General features: G+C 38.4%; 1 protein-coding gene across 7 annotated transcripts in view; it reads left to right on the top strand.

Annotated features, from left to right (window-relative positions):
- SLC17A1 (solute carrier family 17 member 1) overlaps window positions 1–24,496 on the top strand; it is a 63,250-nt gene that overhangs the window by 31,196 nt on the left and 7,558 nt on the right. The window contains exon 12 of one of the 7 annotated variants that reach the window (XM_050788225.1): window positions 22,024–24,420. The exons of 2 other annotated variants lie outside the window; for them this stretch is intronic. The gene's annotated coding sequence lies outside the window, so the exon portion shown is untranslated. Of the gene's footprint in view, window positions 1–3,924; window positions 9,824–15,402; window positions 20,801–21,524; window positions 21,998–22,023; window positions 24,421–24,496 lie in introns of those variants that run through there. 4 more of the 7 variants (XM_050788223.1, XM_050788230.1, XM_050788229.1 and 1 more) reach the window with 4 other exon arrangements.

The following is a 24,496-nucleotide window of genomic DNA, read 5'->3' as shown; positions in this document are numbered from 1 at the left end:
ATTTTTGAAACTGGGAATTCAGGAGAGAGAGGAATTAAGGATGACTCCTCAGATGGGGAGGAATAAGCGGCAGGTTTAGAGAAGAGGAGACCATGTTAAGCCTGAGAATATTAGACATCCTGATGGAAATGGCTGTGGGACTCTGTGGGATGCTAAGGCTGGAGATATAAATTTGGGAGGCTGGGACTCTTTAACATCAAAAGATGAGGATGAAAAAGAGAAGTTTGCAAAAAAGACTGGGAAGGGCCTTCAACGAAGTAGGAAGAACAGTTGTAAAATGGAGACTCGAAGTGAAAAAGATTGGGAGCAAGGACCTTTGGCAAGTGCTATAATATCAAGACATTAAATTATATAAGGTCTAATAATTTACAAATGGATTAGGCAAGAGGAACTTTAAAGGTAACCCTGACTAAAATGATTTTCAAATGAATGATGGAGACAAACAGTCCATTAAGGTGTGTTCAAGGTATGATACTGTGCTTTGCTTATGTCAACTCTATCAGTGGTAAATAAATGGTAGGAGAAATGTCTCTTTGTAGAATAATTTTGGCTAATGCATAAATAAGAATTGATAGATGTGGAATATCCTTATTTTGCAACCCTCAATAAATTAAGAGATCCAGGTGTTGAATTTCAATGATCATTAGTATCACAAAAAGACAGGCATGAAGACATTGTACACCTTCTGATGAAAGAACACACCACCACTAATGTGTTGCTAAGAAAATCAAGCTGAATCTCATCAAACCTTGGATACAGCTACCATTTTGGAAGAAGTACAGAAAATAGAGAATATGTTCGACACAATCCGAGTGTATCATTAGCAAATCTAAACTGTAGGAGATTTTATAGGTCAAAAGGCTCAGGTTCTTTAATAAATAAATTACATATAAAGAAAAATAGGGAGGCTGAGGCGGGTGGATCATGAGGTCAGGAGTTCAAGACCAGCCTGGCCAAGATGGTGAAACCCCGTCTCTACTAAAAATACAAAAATTAGCCAGGCGTGGTGGCAGGCACCTGTAATCTCAGCTATTCAGGAGGCTGAGGCAGGAGAATCTCTTGCACTTGGGAGGCAGAGGTTGCAATGAGCCAAGATCACTGCACTTTAGCCTAGGCGACAAAGCAAGACTCCGTCTGAAAAAAACAAAAATGGGGGTAGAAATGGATGCTCTAGATTAGAAAGAACTTAAATGACAAAACAAATATTTAAATATTGGCAAAATGAAACACTATGAAAGTATACATGTGAGTGATAAGTCTATAAAGAAATACAGACAAATAGATTATTATAAATGTCAAAGAAGTTGTTACTTTTAGGGGCAGGGAGGGAGCATTTGAAGAACTTCAGGAATCCTGGCAACATTCTATTTTTCATGTCCAGGCTAGTGATTACAAACACTTATCCTATAATAATTCATTGAGCCAAATATTTGTGCAATTTTCTGTGTCTCTGTGTTTTATTTTATAGTATGAAAAGAGAGATCAAGAGAGAGAGAATATGGGCTGAGGAAACTGAGACCGTCAGGATAGGCATTCCTATAAAGGAAATCAGAGAAGAGGTGTGGTAGCTGTAGAGGGATGGAGAACCAAGGAGCGTTTTGTTTGTTTTTTGTTTGTTTCCGAGAAGATAGATGCCATAGCATATAAGGTGATGGTATAATTCAGTAATGAGGTTCCACAGTATAGGAGATAAGGCACAATGACAGAATTAAAAAGTACTTGACTCATCTGGAAAGGATGTAATTCAAGCACCACAACTTGGGTTGGCCTTGGGCAGAAACCTAGAGCTTATCCACAGTGGCAGAGAGAACGCAGTGTTGTGTATGTGATGAGTTAGTATGTAGGTTGGCATCTCATCTGTGCAATAAGCAATGAGGTTCTCAGTTAAGAGAGAGGGGCTGAGAGACAAGGAAATGAGGAAAACACATATTGGTAAAGAAGGTAAAATTATCATTATGAGCAGCTGATATGGTTATCTACTTAGAAAATCCAAGTGGGTTGACTGGAAAACTATATAAACAATAATGAATTCAGTAAGTATCCTGGAAAATTTATTGATAAATATTATATTAATATTAATAAATAAATTTTTCACCTTAAACAAAAATAGCCAGTTAACAAATTTATTGGAAGAAATGATCCAAATGATGTTTGAAGAAATTTTTTTTAAAAAAATAGGATCTCACTGTGTTGCCCAGGCTGGAGTACAGTGGCACAATCATAATTTACTGTAGCCTCAATCCCCTGGGTTCAAGTAATCCTCGTGCCTCAGCCTCCCTGGTAGCTGGGACTATAGGCATGCAACACTACACCCAGCTAAAGGAGGAAAATTGATAGTGTCACTCAAAAATGAAATTTAGTCAGTATTAAATTGATCCAGTATTGCAAGTACTAAAAATTTCCATAATAGTGTACTCACAAAAATTTACCAAGATGCAAGCATAACTCAAGATTGTTGATTTAGAAATGGCAAAAATCTGGATATGGAATTAAGCATGTTTGTCAATGCAGCCTTAGTTAATACATTTTGTTTAAGTGAATGGAATATAACCAGTAATTTAAAAATACAAAAGCTTATCTGAATATTTTAATGTAGAAATGTCTGAGATTGTCCTTACAAATAAGCATATAACAGCACTAGAAAATATCCCATAGACATTAGCAAAGGTTTATCCTCTATTTCCAAGGCACAGAGTGTGGCACAGCTATGAGAACAATCACTTTACTTTATTCAGAATCCATAAATCTTATTTGTTTTTTATATATTTGACCTATTAAATTTGAAAGTTATACCAAAGTTTTCCATTATTACTTCTATCCATTTTTCTTTTTATGTCTGCTTTGGCAGTTACTATTGAGTACTGTATTCTGATGTTACAATTTCAAAAAGATTTTGATGAGTATATCTTAATTTGAAATTTACTTTTGACTTTATAAATTTATGAATCCTTCCCATTTCATAATTTTTACTTTTAATTTACTTTCTGATATTGATATGACAACCTTAAATTGTGGGTGTGGGTGTGTGCTTATTTTAGATTCCCTGGAATACTTTTGCATTGCCTTTAAATTCCACCTTCCTGAGTCATTTTATTTAATGTTTTTCTTACAGAAGGTATATAGCTGGGTTCAATTATTTCACCCACTTTGAGAGCCGTCTCCTTTGTATAGATGACTTCAGTCCAACTGCGTTTATTGTCATTACAAATATACTTCATTTTCTAGCATCTTATTTTCTATTCCCTTGAAAAAATCCTCCTTATCTTTTTGGTCCTTCTCCTCCTCCTGCCTCCTTGCCGGCCTCTAGTAATTTAGATTTGTAGAATATTCTAAATTTTGATTGTGCTTATGCTCTCTAACTCTTCTTTGAAAATGTATTCATTTTTTCCATTTACATGCTATATTCTTTTTCTGCTTTTTTTCTCCTTCCAAAATATCAAACACATTCAATGTTTCTAATTATTTTTCTTTGGTTCAGGCTAATTCTACGTAAGCCTGTAATTCCCCAAAGATGATGTGGGTAGAATTTCCTCCATTCTCCTTTCTGTTTATCTGGTTGCCCTTGGCATCTTTCCATCAGGCTGGCAGTGGAGGTTTTAAATTCTCATTTTAGATATTAGGCTAAATGGCAGAGGGGCTCTGGGAACACCAGTATGAATAGTGCCATAGTGCAGGAGGTATTCTGGGCCTTGCTGTTTGTGTTGCTGTGCTGATGGTTGTTTCTTCAACAACCTGTATCCTCAGGGCTGTCAGTCATTCAGCAGCACACAGACATTTTGTTTGTGGAATCAGCAGTATTTTACCTGCCATTCTCAAACTGACACATTGCTGCAAAGCTGGTTACCTTACAACTTTGCCTTGTAATTTTAGAGGTTGGAAGAAAATAAGAAAAGGCAGAATCATGGCCTTGCGTTTCTCCTGTAGCCTAGAAGCCATTGCCAATGTGCCTGGCGCACCAGGATTGCAAAGGTCCATTGATTCCCAGATGCCCTGCCTCCTACCCAGCCTTACCCAGGAGGAAGTCGCTTCACAGTCCTGGAACTGCTGTTTCCACCTCTGTCTTCCCTCTGAATGTACCGAGATCGTGAGTTTAGTAGACAGCTGTGAGCTGATTTCCAATGTCACCCTTTTTTTTGGCCCTCAGTATTCTGAATTTATTATAGCTAATAGTCCTTGTTGATTTGGGTATGAGGTAGTTCTCTAGGTTTTGTAATGTTCTATTTTTGTTTCTTTAAATTTATTTCAGTGGATCCCAGGGACAATAGATGAATAAGGGGCATACATTTTGCTTGTGGTAGTTCCTTTACAGCAGGGCTTCTCAATCTCTTTTGTGTAATAAACCACAACTCAGAAAATAATGTGGAGGATTCTAAAGGAGACTAATTATGTTGAAATAGTTATCAAGATACTAAAAAGCATGTTTATGATAACATGATTATTATTAGTGCTTTAGTTTTAAAATAATATTGAACAAAACAAAGTATTTTGAGATATTAGTAATCATTGTCTGAATAAAAGTTCTCTGAAAAGAAATTTAGAGGAAAGAGGCTATCCCAGCGAACAGTTTGTGAACTAGGGAGAGACAGATTTAAGGTGCAGCCTAAAGAACAAAAAGAGAGTTTATCATTTATAGAGAAAGTTCCCTCCCAGGTTCCCACTCAGGTCCACTTAGGCACATGCATGATTCAGATTTGCTTGGTTCTGAGAGGTTGACACTTGCTGAATTCTGATTTGTCAACACAGGCCACAGTCTATTTGTTGGTTCAGGCATATAAACAGGAACAAGCAGCTATGAACTAAGCTATTAATTTAGAAGGTGTGTGGGTCTTGTAAAAACTCAAAGTGCATGTGTGACCTCTAGTCAACAAATGACTGCCTTGCTCTATTTTGATTTTAAGCCCATTTAGCCAATCAGCATCCAACTTGAAGGATTTGTTCTTTCATGGTTCACAATTGTAATGTCATAGGAAAATACCTGTGATTTTTATTGATATTTAAGTCCTCAGTATGACCACTGTTGTGATGTATTGCCTACATTCATAATGGAAGGAAATGTTAAATTTTAGTCAAATGTTAAGGAAATAAAAATGTAATTTTTCTCTATGTAAATGCATAGATCCTAGATTAAGAATCCTTGCTATCTAGTATTCATTCAGACAGTAAATAAACGTATTTAAGCACTTTTGTAGGTGCTGGGATAGAGCAGTGAGCAACATCGTCAGGACTTCAGTGCCTAAAAGAGCTTCACGTTTTGATAGGGGGAAACAAATAGCTATATTTAAACAGGATAATTCCATGCACTGATATACTAAAAAGAACATGAAATAGGGTAACATGATAGAGCATCTTCAGGAGGGCTGTTTTTGCTGGAGGTCAGTGATTCCAAGGATGAACAATAATGTGCCTCTTTCGCATCACTGAAGTCTCAACACAAATGTCACCTACTGGGCAAAATTTGTTCTCACTTGAACCCTGGGACAGGTTCTATCCCAGCACCTGTAAAAGTGCTTAAATGCTTTTCTTTACTGTCTGAATGAGTATCAGAAAGCAGGGATTCTTAGTCTAGGGTCTGTGAATTTACATACTCTGGGAAAGAGTATTCCAAGCATAAAAAATAACCAAGAAAAGTAATCTGGGATGGGAGTGAGCTCAGTATTCCTAAGAGCGAGAATGAAGGGCAGCGTGGTTGGAATCTTGTGAGTAAAGAGAGATAAACTGTGTAGGTGGTTGAGGTTAAGTGGTTAATGTAGTGCTTCCAGGTCATGGCAAAAGCTTGGTTTGCATCCAGTTCTATCTATAATCAAATCCGTTGGATACTTTTGAGACGAGTCACTTTCCTGATCAATGATTTATAAAGATCATTTTTGCCACCTTCTAGGGAAAGGACTTTAGGAAAACAAGAGTAGATGCAGGGAGACCAGGACAGAGGCTGTTTCAGAGGTTCAAGTGAGAGATGTTGGCCATGCAGACTATGATGTAGGCAGGGGATATGGTGAGAAGCAGCCAGATTCAGATGAGTTCTGGAGGTAGAGCAGGCCAGACAAGGCAGGGAGATTGTGAACTATGCAGAAAGAGAAGAAACAAAGATAGGACCTAGATTTTGGCTTTATCAACTGAAGAGTGTTTATTACTGAGATTGGAAGTGTTGACAAGGAGGAGGATGGCGTAGGATTTTGTCCACATTAAATTGAAATGTTTCAGAGATCAAAAGGAAGGCTCTGGTTTTATAGCAAAGGTTCCTGCTCAGGTTCTCATCCAGTTCCTCTATGCAAATGAAGGATGTTGGGTCAGCATGATCCTGATGGGGGTCTTTTGCAGACAGTTGTTAAAACAGGCTAGAATAATTTCAAAGGGGAGTCAAATGTATACCCCAAATATGTGGAAGATCATTAACACTTGTAAATAGAGCACAGGAGGGATCCTATCCTGAGGGAAGCTGGCTGGAAAGATCTAGAAATTGGAAATTTCACCAGTCATTCCAGCCAGTAGGCTTTATGAAGATGTGCTTTTCAAAGATTTGAGGATCTTGGATGTTTCGAATGCAGCCTGACTGGAAGTATTTGCCCAGGTGCAGATGAAAGTGTTAGTGACAGCCCAAACACCATCTTGTGCAGTGAGAAGATAGTCTAAAGTAATGTGATTGTCTAGGACCACATGAGCAAGGGAGTCTCGGGATCTGTTATGCCCTTATTGCTCAGGCACTGGAGTGGGCAATTCTGTAAACAGTGCAAGAAAAGTTTCTCTTCATATATTCATTCCAGGCAGAACCTAGTCCAAACCAGGATCCCAAAAACCTTCCTAATCTAGCTCCTTCATTAGGGTCAGCCTTCCCAGGTAAAATACATCCTTGAGAGTGTCCACACTGTCATTTTTATAATCTGAGGGCTTGTCATCAGGGTAGCCATCAATTATTGATAGAGCTATTTTACACTTGGGATGCGATAATGATGCTTCTAGGGATTTTAATAATTGTGATGGGAGCAATGATTTGATCCAGAAAGCAAATGCCTGCATTTGTTCATGTCCTGAGACAGGGATAGGAAAATTCTTGACTATGGTAACTGGAGCCAAAAACATAGCCTTTGTGGGAACACAATTTCCTAAGAGGTCATGAAAATTCAAAGACCCATTTACAGGCGAGAGAGAGGAGAGAATGTGGTCAAACCAAGTGCTAGTCTTAGGTAATAACAGAGTGGATGATCAAACTGACAGACTTGGAAACCCGTGGGAAAGGTACTGGCTATCAGGATGTACCAGTATACTGAAGAAGGCACTACAAAGGTCAATAGCTAAAAAGTATTGGCCTAGTCAGGAACTACTGGGTGTTGAGGAATGACTATGTTATTGATAGCCCTAAGATACTGGAAAGATTGCTATCCTCTACTGTTGGGTTTACAGATGCAGACAATAGGAGTATTGTAAAGCCTGGTGCAAAGGACAAGTTTCTTTCATATAAGGCTGTCCATTATGGTCTATATACGAGCCTGGGCCTCAGATTCAGGGTGTATAGCTTAACACTGGGGAGGGGCTTATTATGGTTTACCTGAATCTTGATCAGAGGTGCTGAATGTGTGTGACCAACATCAGTATTGGATTGTGGCCTAAGACTCTCAGGCAGCTCCTGGAGAGCAGGATGGATAGCATTGTGAGGTTAACTACACAGATGGTAATTGGAGTAAAAGCTGTTTCTGTGGCAAAGTCTCCTGGTGAGGATAGCTCAAACATTATTTCCTCTCTTTGAGAGAAAGAAATACGGGTCTAGTAGGTTTCTAAGCCTCTTCCTAGGAGGTATAGAGAGGCCAATGGGACAATTGAAAAACAATGACTGCCAGTAAAGGGTCTTAGTTGGAAGGGGATAGGCAAAGATTTAGGGACCATGATAGGCTCAGCCCAGCCATCTGAATGAGTTCAGAACTACAGGAAGGGGACATTGAGAGCATGCCAAGGCTAAGGATAGATGGAGCAGCCCCAGTGTTGGCCAGTGCTCTAACTAGTTTGTCCCCAATTCTGATATATAATTCCTCTAGCCAGTTAATTTTAAGAAGGAGAAATCCCCTGAATGTCCCAGAGCATTCCTTGATTGGAGGAAGAGTGCCAGGGGACTTTATTGGGATTTAGTTTTAGCCAAATATTGGAGGAAATTAGGGTAAAATATCTACTGTATTCTACAGGCAGACAGCAAGAACTTGAAAACAATACACAGGGCTAATAACAGGTATACTTTAGTTTTACTTAGAAGCATAACATTTTCTCTCCACATTAATCATACAGAAAACCTCAGATTTTAGAACCTCTTGAGGCTAGGAAGTCAAACCAAGCTAGGATTTAGATTTTACTTACAATCTTAGAGTTCTTGGGCCTGCCAGGAACATTTACTCATTCACTGTAAGGCTGGTAACTCTTGAAGCCAAGTATTTATGTACATTCTTAAATATGACATTTCAGTTAAAACTTTGGTAATAAAACTAATGTTTCCAATTGTATACTATTTATAAAGAGGGAGAAAATTTTATTAAACTCAGATAAATGAAACCAGAATACTCACAGTTTCTGAGTTTTGAAAGAATCAAGTAGAGAGTAAAAGCAAATGCTTCCTCTTTTGTTCAAAAAAGAATATTTTACCAAATTAATGAAAACTATAGATAGCTGATGAAAGAAAATTTCCTTGAATATGAAAAACAAAACATATAAGTAAAGAACCAACAATGTTTTAAGTAAAAGTCATTAAAAATTATCCTTATCAGTTATTTAATTTCAGGTAATTTGTTTTGCTTGATCTTGATTAAGTTTCACGAAAAGCAATTCTGAACTAAAGCCAATTGAAAATGCTACCAAAGAATAATTTATTTTTATTATTTATTTTTTTTTTTAGTTTTGAGACAGGGTCTCCCTCTGTTACCCAGGTTGCAGTGCAGTGGCGAGATCATGGCTCACTGCAGCTTTGACCTCCCAGGGCTCACGCAATCCTCCCAGCTCAACCTCCCAAGTAGCTGGGACAATAGGCCTGCACCAACATGCCCAGTTAATTTTTTGTATTTTTTGTAGAGACAGGGTCTCACTTTGTTGCCCAGGCTGGTCTCAAACACCTGGGCTCAAGTGATCTTCCAGCCTCAGCTTGTGTTGGGATTACAGGTGTGAGCCACTGTGCCGAGCTCCAAAGAATTTAAAACATTAACTGTGAATGACAAAATCCCCAAACAGCCATGGTCAAAGATCTGATGGGAGTTTACAATTGACAAAGGAATCTGGGTATTTCTGTGGCATACTACCATTTAGCATAATAATGATAATCGTGAATGATAACACATACCATGACAAACCAGAATTTTAGGAATCTCATACAGTTTTGGAACATATTTTAATAACACATTTACACAACTATAAGTTAAAGAAAGTTGAACATTTCTTTTTTTGACAATGTTTCTCTATGATTTACAAGCCTAATTATTTACTATGTCTACAAGATCAAAAAGACTTAATTTAGGATTTTGATGCTGAGGAAACCCACCAAAGATATCAAAAGTTTCAAGGTACTTGAAACAGAATCATAGGTCATGATGAGATAATATTTATTCATCTAACTGGAGTGATAATCAATAGACTTCAAAAGCAACAGAGAAAGTTCCATGGATGTAAAAACCTTAATCCTTTTAAAGCTCAATTTTCCTAAGTAATCAAAAATCTAGTAAGGACAACATGAAGCATTGGAACTTATTTTGGTAAAACCCACAATTTTTGTTTCCTTGGTCAGTTACCTAAAAGGCAAAGAAAAAAACCTGCTGTAACATGATTGCTTCTCCTTACAGAAAACCTATTTAGATAACTTGGGTGTTAAACCTGACTTTAAAAAAGGGCACTTAAATTTAATCAGGCACAAGAAGAATGTTTCCAGGACTATGAAAGTATACTATATTATAGAGGAATGTAAACAAGAAAACTAGTACTTTGAGCAGAGGAATGTGTTGCTCTTAGAAACAGCATGGGATGTCCTGGTTACATGAAATAATTCAGGCATATCAAGAAAAGCCAAGCCAAAATAAGTTGTACAAGGGTAAAACACTGCTGTTCTAGACCTTCAAAATAAACTCTTTAGCATCAGTCCATAACAGCACGATTGTAACCAGAAGAAGTTACAGGAACTGATGAAAAGGTTGGAGAGTCATGACAACAGCCAAATAAGAGATATACCTTTTTCAGGGTCAAAAGAAGGAAGAACCTGAAATTAAAGAAACTAGACAGTTATCAGGAAGAAATGTGACAGGAATAGAAACTGTTTGTAGTTTAGAGGATGGCCGTTAAACAGATTTCATAATTAAAATCAAACCTTCTTGCAATTTTACTGAGAGCAAATTAATATTTTCAGAAAGCCTTGTTCTAACACAGGGGACCAAGTTTTTAAGTTCTGTGTCACTGTGTTTTTAACATCAAAGTTCAATCCCTAGAAAAACCCATAAAAGATTTGCTTCCAATCATAGGCAATCTGATCACAGAGAAAATTCCTTTTATAAACTGTGTTTTCATAAACCTTAAGACTTACTTAGACTATTTATGAAATGCTTGAAATTTCTGCTTTGTTCTATACTTCTTCTTTCTTAAATAACCACTCATTTTACTCTAAGACAAAAATTTACCAAACAAAATTCTTTCCTATATAGTTATTTTTTTCCTTTAAACTTCCTCACCAAAAATACATTGTATTCTCCTCATACAATTGGAGACAGAATTGTCTTTCTCTTCATTAGTAGTTTAATCACACACATTAATTACAATGTTAACTCTTAGCAACTCTAATTTCAGTGAAAACCTAGGAAGTAAGCAACTTTTAACTATCAATCACATACCAGTAATCCATGAATACACATTTTACCATGTCCAGATCATGGGTTTTCTAACAGAGCAACTCTTTAAACCAAATAATTTTATTCCTCTGAAATAAGAAGCCAAAAGCATCTGAGCCTCAACTCAGATTCAGCAACCAGAGTCTCAGCATGGTATTTTATCTGGAAATGATCCAGACATTCAATGAACATCCGTCATTTAATTTGGCTTAGCAAAACTCTAAGGGTATAGTTACCAAACCGATTTGAGAAACCTTCCCAAGGAAACATATTATAAAACATAACCATTATCAAAAGTTCATTTACAAACTTTTATCCGATGCACATCTACCCTAACCATTCATTCTTAATAATTATGCCTGGAAAATATCACGAGATATCAGACAAATCTAGCCATCATCTCAAGCTAAATTTTCTATCAACCAATTTTACATTACTGCCTGCCATCCAAGTGTCATAAAAGTAAGAATCTCAAAGTTAAATACATGCCTATTTTGTTGATAACTCAGAAAACACAGCCATGTCCATCAAACCAACCATTTTAGATTAGCCCCATTCATCAGAAGATTACTAAGTCACATGAACTTGGAAAATATTTGGCCTTATTTGCTTAATTTATGATTACTCATTTAGTTATAAGCCAATTTGGTACTGTAGACAACATACAAACAGACACATACAAACATATGCACAAAAATACAGGCAAAAACAAAGACTGTGTAGCTTTAATTTTAAAACTCTAGCCATGAATCAGGTAAAACTCATTAGTTTAAACGGACAGTTGGATTCAAATTGCATCTCTGTAAGTGGAACAGGTTGAAATTTATCTGTTCCACATGGCTGAAGCCCTTATCAAAATTTAGAGAAAATAGGGGGTAGGAAATGTACATCTCAAGCAAAGGGAAAACTCAAGCTTCTCCAAGAAGTTGTCTGGTTGTGTTACAGGCATACAAAAAATGAATGCTTAAGCAACACAAAATCACAGGAACACATGACAAGATTTGACAAGAAAACATGCAATGAAAACACGTAATGAGTCCAAGAGAAAATTTAGAAACTTTTCCAAATAACCAGGTGAACAAGTAAAAGAGGAAGGAAGGAATGAAAGATAAAGCAGAGGTGTTTAAAAAAAAAAAAAGAAAAGGTGCAGAAGACAGGCAGACCGACAGGAAAGGGGGCCCAGTGGAATAAAGTTTTTCCAGAGGATTTTTTGCAGTTTTAGTTCCAGTCTCGGAAGTGCTAATCTCACTTTACATTTAATTAAGGCACTGACTCAATTTGGAATTATTTTCTGTAAGAAAGGCAATGGTACCCTCTTGATTCTGTTTACAACTTTTAAAGTGCCAATTGATAAAGGCTTCCCATTGTCTCTGAGAGGTTCGCTTTTTCTTTGTGTGCACAGATAGTCACGTTTCAGAATTTCAAAAGAGTCCTATTTTGGCCAACAAAATTAGAGCTTATCGTGGGTAATTTTTGTTCAGAGACCTAGCCAATTACAACTCATTGTACCATAATTTTTGCTTATAAAACCAGCTGGAGTCCCAAGAAGCGGCTGATCAGCCGGGAAAAACTTACAACACGGGCTACCCATTGCACCGACGTGATGAAGTCATCCCTTCCAGTACCCATAGTGCCAGCATCCCCACAAAACCTTACAGATAGGCCAAGTCCTAACAAAACCCAGGGCCAGTTGGGAAAGTCTCCTCTAGAGTTGGATGGTCAGAGCCAGGCAACTTGAAAAGCCCCCAGCAAACCTGGAGCCAACAGGGAATGTCCTGTCGGGGGTCTGGATGGAGGAAACTGGTTGAAATTGGAAAGATCCCCCACTAAACCCGGGGCCAAAGGGAATGTCCCCTCTGGGGTCTGGATAGAGGGAATTACTAAGGCTAGGAAACTGTCCCCCTCCTCCGAACTGGGGCCACAGGTAATAAGTCCTCTCTGGAGTCCAGATGGAGGGGCCTACAGGGAAAGAACAGTCTCGGAGACTTCAACCAAAGCGTGGGAGGTCTGAATTTGAGAGGACTTACCCAACCGTTCTCTCCCCTCTGGCAACACTGAGAAGACAACTGAGTTCAAGGGGCTCTTGCAGGCACACACCACCGATGGTTTGTTTCAGGACAGGACTTCAAATCTCACTTTTGATGCCAAGAATGTGAACAAAAGTTTTCTGAATAGAAATTTGGAGGAAAGAGACTTTATTCTGGTGAACAGTTTGCAAACTGCGGAGAGGAAACCCAGGGTACAAAACGAAGGCGGATTCCAGAGAACGAAGGGAAGGCTCAGTTTTCTGTTTTGTTTTGTTTTTGAGACAGAGTCTTGCTCTGTTACCCAGGCTGGAGTACATTGATACCATCACAGCTCATTGCAGCCTTTAATTTCCGGGCTCAAGTGATCCTCCCACCTCAACCTCCTGAGTAGCTGGGACTATAGGCAAACGCCATCACGCCCTTCTAATTTTTTTTAAAAATATATTATTTAGATAGAAATGGGATCTTGTATGTTTCCCAGGCTGGTCACAAACTTTCAGCCTCAAGCAGTCCCCTATCTTGGTCTCTCAAAGGTTTGAGATTTAAGACTGAGCCACCACGCCAAGCCAGTCTGTTTTTATAGCAAAGATTCCCTCCTGCCCAGGTTTTGTTTTTTTGGAGACAGAGTCTTGATCTGTTGCTCAAGCTGGAGTGCAGTGGCAGGATCTCAGCTCACTGCAACCTTCGCCTGTTTCGCGAGTAGATGGCATTACAGGTGCCTGCCACCACGCCTGGCTAGTTTTTGTATTTTTAGTAGAGACAGGGATTTCACCATGTTGCCCAGACTGGTCTCGAACTCCTCACCTCAAGTGATTCACCTGCCTTGGCCTACCAAAGTGCTGGGATTATAGGCGTGAGTCATCGTGTCAGGCCCCACCTAGGTTTTTAATCAGGTTCATTTATGTATATAAAAGATTGAAACATGTTTAGTTGTGATTGGTGAGTGTAGATGATTTCTGATTGGTTGACAAAAGTGAGTTCTGGTTGGTCAATACAGCTGAACCCTGACTGATTGACTGAGGCTGCTGAGCTCTGATTGGTTGGTTCAGGCGAATGCTGGAAGTCCCAAATATAAAACGATGCAGGTTTTCAGGGAACTGAGAGTATTTGTGTGACTCCTACCTGGTCAGAAAATCGCTTCTTGGCTGTATTTTAAACTTAGGCCCAGTTAGCCATCTGGGATCCATCTTGAAGAACTGGCTTGAAGGATTCACAATTGTTCACTATATAAATAGATTTTTAACAGTAGATTTAGGTGAATGTGTTTGGGTCTGTAAAGAGAAATGGACTGTACAGTTCTATTCCTTGAAGGCAGAGACAGAGAATGAAGCCATGTGAGTAGTAGGAAATGTTCCCTCCACCTTTGCACCTGCAAGTGGACTCAGTCACTTCACAGACCTATTTCTCCTTCAGACATCATCACAGCCACATGGGCAATGGGCAGGAAAGAATTTCAGGACTGTGATAGTATTTTAACTTCCTGCAGGCCTTTAAAATTTTCTGTGTTAACCAATTAAAGTATTCAGTGGCTTTGGAGTCATCCAGAAGGTGTGAGCTCACACAGAGCCAAAAAGGAGAGAAAGAAGAGTGAATGTTTCCTTCTAGACAATTTATAGTCTAGTTCATTTGTAGACTTTTATTGCATGGCTTAAGTGAAGATTTGGGTTTGTTTTCCAAGTGTTTGAATTTTACCAACGTTGTTTTTTAAAAAATAATTTGCATTTTCCTCTCTGACTTAAGATACCAACTTTTAGTAAAAGAAATCTCTATATATTTATGTCTATTTCTGGACTTAATATTTAGTTTAATATCTGTTACTAGACCTATTATACAATATATTCAGTGGTCTAAATTTTAATATATGTAAATATCAGGCAGGTCAAAAAACACATCATTTTCACTTTTGAAAGTATTACTTTCTAGTATCAGCTGTTTATTCTTCCGGAAAAGTTTATAATCAGTGGACCATATTTAAAAATACCTATAGCAGTGTTTTCAGAGTTGCACTGAATTGCAACAAATTAACCGGGGAGAAGCTGGTAGTTATAAGAGTACTCAATATCAATATTCAATATCAATAGTACTCAATAATATTGATATAAGAGCATAATAAGACTGCCACTGCTGAACTTGGCTTAAGGTTTTCCTCAGTCGAGTATTAGTTTGCTTCCTGCATTCCCTATGCATTTCTTACAAAACTTAAAGTTGTTTTCTTATATTTTCTGAATTTGATTTTTATTCATTGTATTTCAGGAATGTTGGAAAGATATCATTTGAATATATTTAATTTTTTAACTGAAAAAACTATTGCTAAGCTATCTCGTTAGTATAGTTTTGAATAATAGATTCTTGTGTTTTGGAGTAGATGATCCTCTTCATCTGCAAATAAAAATAATAATGGGCTAATATTGGGATTCCTTTATTCTTTATGGCTTTAATTGCACAGCCTCTAGGCATATTCTTAAATAATAAATTGGCTGCTAATTTAAAATAGGCATTTAATTATGTTAATGAATTGTCTTTTTGTTCTTTTTTAGATTGAAAATCAAAAACCAAGAATAGAAATTGAGTTTTGTTAAATGTGTTTGTAACTTCTATTCAGATGATTGCATATTTTTCTTTGTTGTGATTTATTAGTAAAATATACTTTTAATATTAAAACCAGACCTCCATTCCTGACATTAAAACTTTTTAGATCAAATAAAGTATTACAAGGATCTTGGGATTAGTTTGATGGGACAATGGAGCATTATATTTAGTTCTGAACTTCTTAGTATCAAAAATAAAATGGAAAATGCAATTAAAAAATAAAATACAAGCTCTTTGTCTAATAAAAACATATCAACAACATTGCTTTGAGGGAAGCAAAGCTTTCCTTGGACTGAATTCTTTGAGTGAATAATGTTGTGGACAGAACATAAATAGGAGTGAGAGCTTCTCCACCATCTTCCAGACCCATGGATCTGGGCTTTATTAATCTATTGGGGTATTAAATCAGATGTTTACCAATTACCCTGATGGAGTATTGTTAACATTATAACCATTGAGTTGAACAAAGATGACTTAAGGGATGTGATCAAAATGCGATTCTATTGTCTATCTCCTACCTTCACTATTTGTTTAACTTGAAAAAAATCTGAAGGTACAGTAAAGTTTTTAAGAGGAGCACAAAGAGCTTTTTTTCCTTAACCATTTGAGGGTAAGTTGCTAGCATGATGCCCTTACCATCATCTCCACACCACTCACACAGTTTAGGGTATCCTACAAACAAGGACATTTTTCTACTTTACCACAAAACAACCGTTAACATCATGTAACTAATGCTGATACATTTCTACCATGTAATTCTGAGACCTCATTCACATTTCATCAGTTGTATCAGTGATATTCTTTTTGGCCAAAAGATTCACTTCAGAATCTCATGTTGCATTTAGTTGCCATGTCTCTTTAGTTTCTTTAACTCTAGAATTGTTCTTAGTCTTTCCTTGACTTTGATAACATGATTGAAGAGTACAGGCTATCTTGTAGAATTTCCTCAGTGTAGGTTTCTTTGATGTTTTCACATGATTAAATTCAGGTTAGGGATACCACAAAGATGTCCCTGTGTCCTTCTCAGGTCATTATACCAGGAGTCATATGATGCTGATATGTACCATTTCTGGCTCTTCATTTAATTAAGGTGGGGCCTATCAGGTTTTGCCTCTGCAAAGTTACTCCTTCTCACATTGAAATTAACAAATAGTTTGTTAATTTGGAAATATGTAAATATTTACATACTCTGGAACTACGTAAATATTTCATCCTACATCAGACTTTCAATTTATTCACATTTATTTTAGTAAAGCTCATAATTATCTGCTTTATTTAATGATGTATAATATATTACTATTTTTGTTTACTTTGATGCTCAATTTATCTCAATTTTGGCCAGTTGGAGGTTCTTCATCATTCTTTGAGCACTTTCTTACTTTGTGGCATGAAACAATATTCCAGAGTCATCTTGAGTTTTTCCCTGACCATGCCCTAAAATCAGCCCTCACTCTAAGAAGCTCTAGTTCCTCTTAATGTTTGAGAATCGTATTTAGAAACCAAGATCTCAGTGGTAGATGTGTTCATGGCTTCTGGGGCCTCTGCTCTCAGGTCCGCTAGGTAGACAGTTAGGGACTATATGTGTATACATACATATCTACCTACCTACCTACCTACTTACTTATCTTTCTATGGATACCTATGAATTTACACCAGTACTTCCATTCCAATCCAACACAGAGTTTCTTCGAGTTTTCTACTTTTACATATTTTTAACTTTCTTTTCCAGCAGTGAGCTCCTATTAGTCTTAATGTTTGTATTTACTCTGTCAATCCCCTGGTATGCCACCATCATCCCATTTCCAGACATCCTTCTCATTCCTTTCCCAGGCCTACACCTCTCATTCTGATGCCCCCTTGTGGATGCCCTCCTTTCCTGCCCGTGCTCTGATTCCCTGCCACAGGCCACACCTCCCGGACCAAGGCAACCTTCCTCATCTCTGTTGGACACTGACATCTTTGCTGAGTTGCACAACTTTGCTTAGAAGCTTTCCTCAACCCACTTCAGTGGGCCAGGCTGTCACCCAGCTCAGACACCCTCTGCACTTGGTCAGGCTTCAGCATTCTATGCCAGGCTGTCCTCCTGCATCAACACAATCCTCACCCTGCACAGGCTCTGACACCTCTCACTGGGCCACTGTGGCTCCCCACACTGTGTCCTGCTGGAGTATCCCCAGGCTAGCCATTAAGCAAAATAAGCTTGTGTTTAGGGCACCAAGAGAAGAGGGCACCACAGAACTTTCCCCCAGCTGTCATGCCCTTAAGTCTTTCACTGGTCATATGATGTTAGTAACATGGTTTAAATTGTCTTTATTTGCTGTTTAGATTTAATCTAAAATTTTTTCAAATGTGCTCTTTGGCATGGTGAGTGACTAAAGTTTAAAAGTTTGATTTGAAGGTGGTATCAGATATAGCATTTGTTTCTGTCTCATGCTCTGAGGGTTTTGCCTTCCTGAAAGCTGACTGGGTCTGGCTAGCATTTAACTCATCAGCTGATTTGTTTAAGGAACACTTAAGCTCTTTATTTTAAGAAATGGAAGGGCCAAGGGTGTCACAGAACCACCAGATTCATATTTCCACTACTCAGTAACAAACTAATGCACTCAGCAGGTAGGTTTTGCAGTAGAGAAAGAATTTAATGAATACAGAGTGACCAAGCAAGGAGATTGGGAAAATCCTCAGAGGGATCTCCATTTCCAGAGGAAACTCCTTTTCCCCCAAGACTCTTGTGCTGGGATTTTTAAGGGAGTCTTGGAGGGCAAGGGCTAGAAAACTGAGGTTACTGAGTGGTCAGGGTAAGGTGGATGAAGTCATCAGGATGTATTCTTTGGTGAGCCAGCACCCTGTGGGGTCCTATAGACCAGCTGACACAGTAGTTTCACTGATAGGCAGGACCTGAAAGAATAACTCAGATAGAAAACTTAACGTTTCACAATGCTTAAGTTGTTATCTCCAGAGCAGTTAAGGGAAACTATAATCTTTTGACAAGGTCTACGTGGTTTTGAGGCAGTAGGCAACAAACAACTATGAGAAAGCATGAGAGAATAAGCTGACCTCGTGATTAATGCTGGATGTGCTGCAAGCCTGGTTATTTTCATTTCTCCCCCTCCCTTCTTCTCTGATTAATTTTGTAAAGTTCATAGGGATGGTTTCGAGGGGGCAACATGGTTTGTCTGTATTTAGGGCATCATTGTTCTTAATCTGACCCTGCAGCGAGGCAGCCTACCTTGCTTATTGTTTCCCTACCCTATCCCAATAACTGTTTTTGTTTTTTAAAGCAGAGACGGGGTTTTGCTATGTTTCCCAGGCTGGTCTTGAACTCCTGGGCTCAAGCAATGCATCCACCTTGGCCTCCTAAAGTGCTGGAATTTCAGGTGTGAGCCACTGCACCTAGCCTCCAATAACTTTTAAACAAATTCAGAAAATTAAGTGAGGATGCAAAGGGTTTACCTTTTCCCTTTAAACCTGCTCAGTGAAGAAAGAATTTTAAAACTCTAGGTTATCCCACCCCCACTATACCCCACACTCTTATTTATTTATTTATTTCCTTGTTAAGCCCTCTTAGGTAATAAAAAGTACTGTGGTCACTTTAAATAGCAAGCACACATTCCCAGTTAGATAACTGAAAATACTTATTTCAATATAGAATTTAGCTAGTCAATTGTCATTCACATACGAGACTCCTTCCCTGTGTCTCCAGCTGGGACAAAGCTGCAGGCAGACCTTTTCCTTCAGGGAGAGGGGTGTGAGCAATTTCTTTCGTCTGGCTTTTCTCCTCATCCGCTAAGATGCTGACTCCACCTCTGACCCCTCCTGAGGTGTAACCAGGAGAGAAAGGAGGGGAAGCAGGCATGGAAATTTCTGGTTTGTTTGGCCCCATTGTCAGTTGCCCTCATGCTCCCTGGGCTGGTAGGTGTTGAAAGCAGACCCTTTTCTTCATGCGTAAGAGGCTGACAAGGCAGGAAATGCACTTGGTTTTTCCAGCTGCCCATCTCCCTTGGCGTCCCAGATCCACTCCACACAAATCTCCCTTTGTGGATATCACTTCTCCCTTCTAGGTGGTCCCTGGGGGCTGGCTATCACTCCTCTGTGACCTGCATCTAATCCACAGGAAATGCGTTCTAAATCCACAGGAACGCATGTAGCCTCTGGTCCAACAAAATGGCGTGGTCCCGTCCACTCCAAATGCAGTGGTCACTGTCTTTCTGCCCTGTTCCTCCAGTGGAAAGTCAGAGCCCCTCACGCCCAGATTCCTCAGGAAAGCCAACAGCTGACCCATGGGCCCACCTGAACACGGACTAGGCTCTAAGCAACCATTGATACAATTTGTCTATATTGATTTACCTAATTCTGTACTTTTCATATAAATGAAATTATGTAATATGTCTGTGACTGGCCTGTTTCACTTGACATGTTTTCAAAGTTCACTCACGTCATAGCATGTAGCAATACTTCATTCTTTTTTTTGTGGCCCAGTAGTATTTGACTGTATGGCTATGCTACATTTTGTTTATACACTAATCCACTGAGGAGCATTTGAGCTGTTTACACCTTTTGGCTGTTGTGAATAGACTACTATGTGCTTTTGTGTGTACAAGTTATTATGTGAAGGTATGTTTCGATTTTGTGGGGTATATACCAAGAAGTGGAGTTGCTGGTCATATGGCAATTCTATGTTTAACGTTTTGAGGGACTGCCAAACTCTTCTCCACAGCATCAGACTATTTTACATTCTCACCAGCAATGTAGAAGAATTCCAATTCTCCACATCCTCATCAACACGTATTTCTTTTTTTTTCAGTAGCCATCTCAGTGAATGTGAAGTGATATCTCATTATGGTTTTGATTTGCTTTTCTCTAATAAGTAATTACGTTGAACATCTTTTCATGTGCTTATTGGCCATTCTTCTATTTTTTACAGAAATATATATATTCAGTGTATCTGCCCACATTTTAATTATTTGTCTTTTGATGTTGGGTTATAAGAGTGTATTGGATATTCTAAATACTAGACCCTTATCAGATTGTGATTTGCAAATTGTTTCCCCCATTTTATAGGTTGTCTTTTTACTTTCTTGTTAATGTGCTTTGATGCAAAGTTTGAAGCAAAGTTTTTAATTTTTATGAAGTCTAATTTATTTATTTTTTCTTTTATTGCTTGTGGCTTTGTTGTCATATAGAAGTAATCAATGCCAACTCAAAGGTCATGAAGATGTTCCCTAAATTTTCTTCCAAGGGTTGTATTGTTTTAGCTCTTACATTTAGGTCTTTGATTCATTTTGAGATGGTTTTTTCATTCTTCTTTAATTTCTTCCTACAATATTTTGAGGTTTTCAAATATAAGTTTTGTACTTTTTTTGTTAAACTTATTTATAAGTATTTCATTATTTTTTATGCTACTTGAAATGGAATTGTTGTCTTAGTTTCATTTTTGAATGGCTCATTGCAAGTGTATAGAAATGTAATTGACTTTTGTATATTGATCTTGTGTCCTGCAGCTTTGCTAAACTCATTAGTTCTAATATGTTTAGTAGATTTCTTAGGATTTCTTAAGCAAGATTATATCATTTGTGAAATATAGTTTTATTTCTGTTTTTCCAATCTAGATTCCTTTTATTTCTTTCTCTTGCCTAATTACCCTGTATAGAACCTCTAGCATAATGTTGAGAAGTGGCTAGAGTAGACATCTTTGTCTTGTTCCTGATCTTAGAGAGAAAACACGCATTTTAAAATTCTTACAAAGCCTTTCTTCATCTACACTCTCTTGAGACTTTAACTTTTATGTAACCTGAACTGTTTTAGAGCCGTATGACTGGTTTTTTATGACATCCTGAACAATATCTGTAAGGTATGGTTTGGATGTTTGTCTTCTCCAAATCTCATGTTGAAATGTAATTCCTAATTTTGAAAGTGGGGCATAGTATGAGGTGTTCAGGTCATGGGTGCAGATCCCTCATGATAGCTTGGTGCTGTCCTTTGGATAATGAGTGAGTTCTCACTCTGAGTTCAGGAGAGAATATGGTTGTATAACAGTGTGTGGTACCTCCCATCCCTCTCTCTATTGCCCCAGCTCTCACCATGTGATGCACTGACTCCCCTTTCACCTTCTGCCGTGATTGGAAGATTCCTGAGGCCCTCACCAGAAGCAGACGCTGGCATCATGCTTCTTGTACAGACTGCAGAACCATGAGCCAAAATAAACTTCTTTTCTTTATAAATTACCCTGACTCAAGTATTCCTTTATAGCAACACATATTGTCTCCCTAGGATAAGATGCATCGTGATTGCCTATGTGAAGGGAATACATATATTCAGCTAACATGTGGAAACATCTGCAGCATGTTTAGACAGTTATTAGGCAATGTAAGCAGCTGTTTCCACTGGAAAACCCAGAAAATGTCTATTTGTATGGATGCCTTGTTTTAATAACTAATAAAACTTCAAATACAAAATGGAGGAAAAAATTTTCAATACAAAGGAAAGATCGTGTGTGCCTTTCTCACTGTTACTCCAGATAGGCCCCTGGATTGACACCTCAGTTTAGAACCTTGGCCACTCCCTCTTTTCAGGTTTTGGAGAATATGACTTCGGAGGAGTTAATCTGGACACCTACTAACCAGGTAAAGCCCAGTTTCAGCCCAACTTGCTAGAGGTCACTATCCCAGTTAACACAGAAGACAGCAATTGTTCTTTGAAAGGACTAGTGACACTTTTGGGTAGGGTTCATAAAAAAAGAGTATGTGGTGGGTGCAGGACCACAAAGGGGGGATTTATTTTCATTTTCTTAATAACAAGTTGGTTTACAAAGAATGAGAATTTGGTAACAGTACAAAAGGTATGCCTTATTATTGCTGTGGATAAAATACATTCTTATTAGGGAGAGAGGCAGTATCAAACTACTTGAGTGTCAAACCCCACTGGTATGCCCTGTGTTTTTTTGCTTCGTTTGGATTTGTTTTGTTTTCAGGATACAACATAGATACAGAACAACTGATGGATGGTTTCATACTGTGTGCCTGGACCTAGCAAAATTTTGGAGTTGTTTGGATCTTTTACATAAAGATTTTTGAGAATAGGGAAGAGGAAGGATGATAAACTTGCACAGACAGCCATATTTATTTTTATGTCCAGAGGAGAGAAGTGTGAAAAAATGCTTAGGATAACCTATCACTGAGGCAAGGAAGACAACTTGAGAAAAATATAATACACGAGACCATCTTTTTGAAATGTTTAAAAGCTTTCTTATGTCCTCTGGGTACAAGGACTCACCAATGATATTTGTGTGCACTATTTTTTTCTTTTTTTACAAAACTTAGTGTGAAATAGAGCACTTGCAGAGCCTGGGACAACTTCCTTATTGAAGGGAAGAAGGACCAGCACACAAGGCTAAGGCTGAGGGGCAGTCACTAGCACCAGGAAGAAGGTGGTAGGAAGAGTCCTAGGGGCTGGTTTTACCCTCCCACATACCCTGTGTGCATCGTTTTTAAACATGTATTGTTTGTAACATGTAATATATCTGAATTTTAAATGGGGGTGGTGATTTATCTCAGTCTTCCTCTCTGCATCAGTTGCTTTATAAATGATTGTTAAACCAATAAACACACACAAGATAAAATTTTATTCTAAGGCTTCATGAAAGACTTTTCCACAGTTTTCAACTTTTATTCTTTCTCATTGTAGATGTGTGAGCTAGTGCAAAATTTTAGGAGATTTCCATAATTTAAGGATGGCCCATTTTAGAGGAAACAGCACAAGTCACCTCCCTCGTTGGTGGGCCCAGGGAGAAATGTAACTCATTTTCAGAAATAACTGAAAGTGACAGATAAGAAAGAAAGAATAGGATCCGGGGAAGGAAAAGAGATGAATAAATGCAGACATTGGGTGGCTCAGAAACAAGCAAGTGATCTTGTTGTGCCCTGGTGGGCAGTATTTTAATTGTCACTGATGAGAGCCTGGGGTTGGCTTGGTGACTGCTGGAGAAATGATATGGAGCAGACCCAGACTTTAACATCTTAATTCCAAATGAAGAAAGATAATCCATAGGTTTAGATGACTCGATGCTCAGAAAACAAATAGAATTAAAGAAAAATCTGGTACTTTTTCTTCCTATCCATTTCTCCCCTAACTGTTCTCCCACCACTCTAGAACTGTTCATTCGTTGATTCATACTGTGATTCAATAGCATTTACTGGCACTTACTGTATATGATACTGTTGTTCTTTGTGTTAACGATGTTACAAAATAATGAATGTCATGGTTCCTGAACTTTAGGAGTTTGTATTCAGACTATGTAGAGGAAACTGTCATAAATGAAGCAGCTGAGGAACAGCGTGGCTACAGCCCTGCCAGGAAACCTGCAGGGCCTCTCTCCTCTGGTCTGACAAGAGCACTTCAGACATTTTTCTTTCTCCACTTACTGCCTCTCTTCCAACTAAGAAGAAAGATATAAAAATAAGACCCTCCCTGGATCTTGCACGAGCAGATAAAGACACCATCTTGGGCCATCGGGTGAAAAGGCAGGAGCTGTCCTCACACCATTTATCATCATTCTCCTAACGGGCTTCAGGTCACAAAATTCCTCCCTTGTCACAACCTTCTCAGGAACTTTCCAGTAGTCTGTTGTGTTTTTTGCATATGCAACTTTTCTGTCAGCTAGCAGCTTCTCACAATCTTAAACATGTTTATTTTTAACTCCTTATTTGAGCCCATATGCTTTTGCAGCTACTTTCTTGCCTCTTTCCTTCTGCTATGGTTTAGATGTCTGTTCCCTCCAAATCTAATATTGAAATTTAATCCCAATGTTGGGTCCACTTGCAGGAGGTGCTTGTGTCGTAAGGGTGAATCCCTAGTGAAATTAAAGCTCTTCCTCAGGAGTGAGTGAGTTCATTCCTACAAGAACTACTTGTTTTAAAAAACCTGGCACCTCCTCTCCCCCTCCCAGCTTCCTGTCTCACCATGTGCTTTCTGTACAGGCCTGCACTCCTTCACCTTCCACTATGAGCAGAAGCTGCCTGAGGCCCTCACCAGATGCAGATGCCCAAT

The sequence above is a fragment of the Macaca thibetana genome, chromosome 4, assembly GCF_024542745.1.
Source record: "Macaca thibetana thibetana isolate TM-01 chromosome 4, ASM2454274v1, whole genome shotgun sequence".
Lineage (NCBI taxonomy): Eukaryota > Metazoa > Chordata > Mammalia > Primates > Cercopithecidae > Macaca > Macaca thibetana.
The sequence above is the reverse complement of the archived record's forward strand: the minus strand, read 5'-3'. Positions and strand labels throughout refer to the sequence as shown.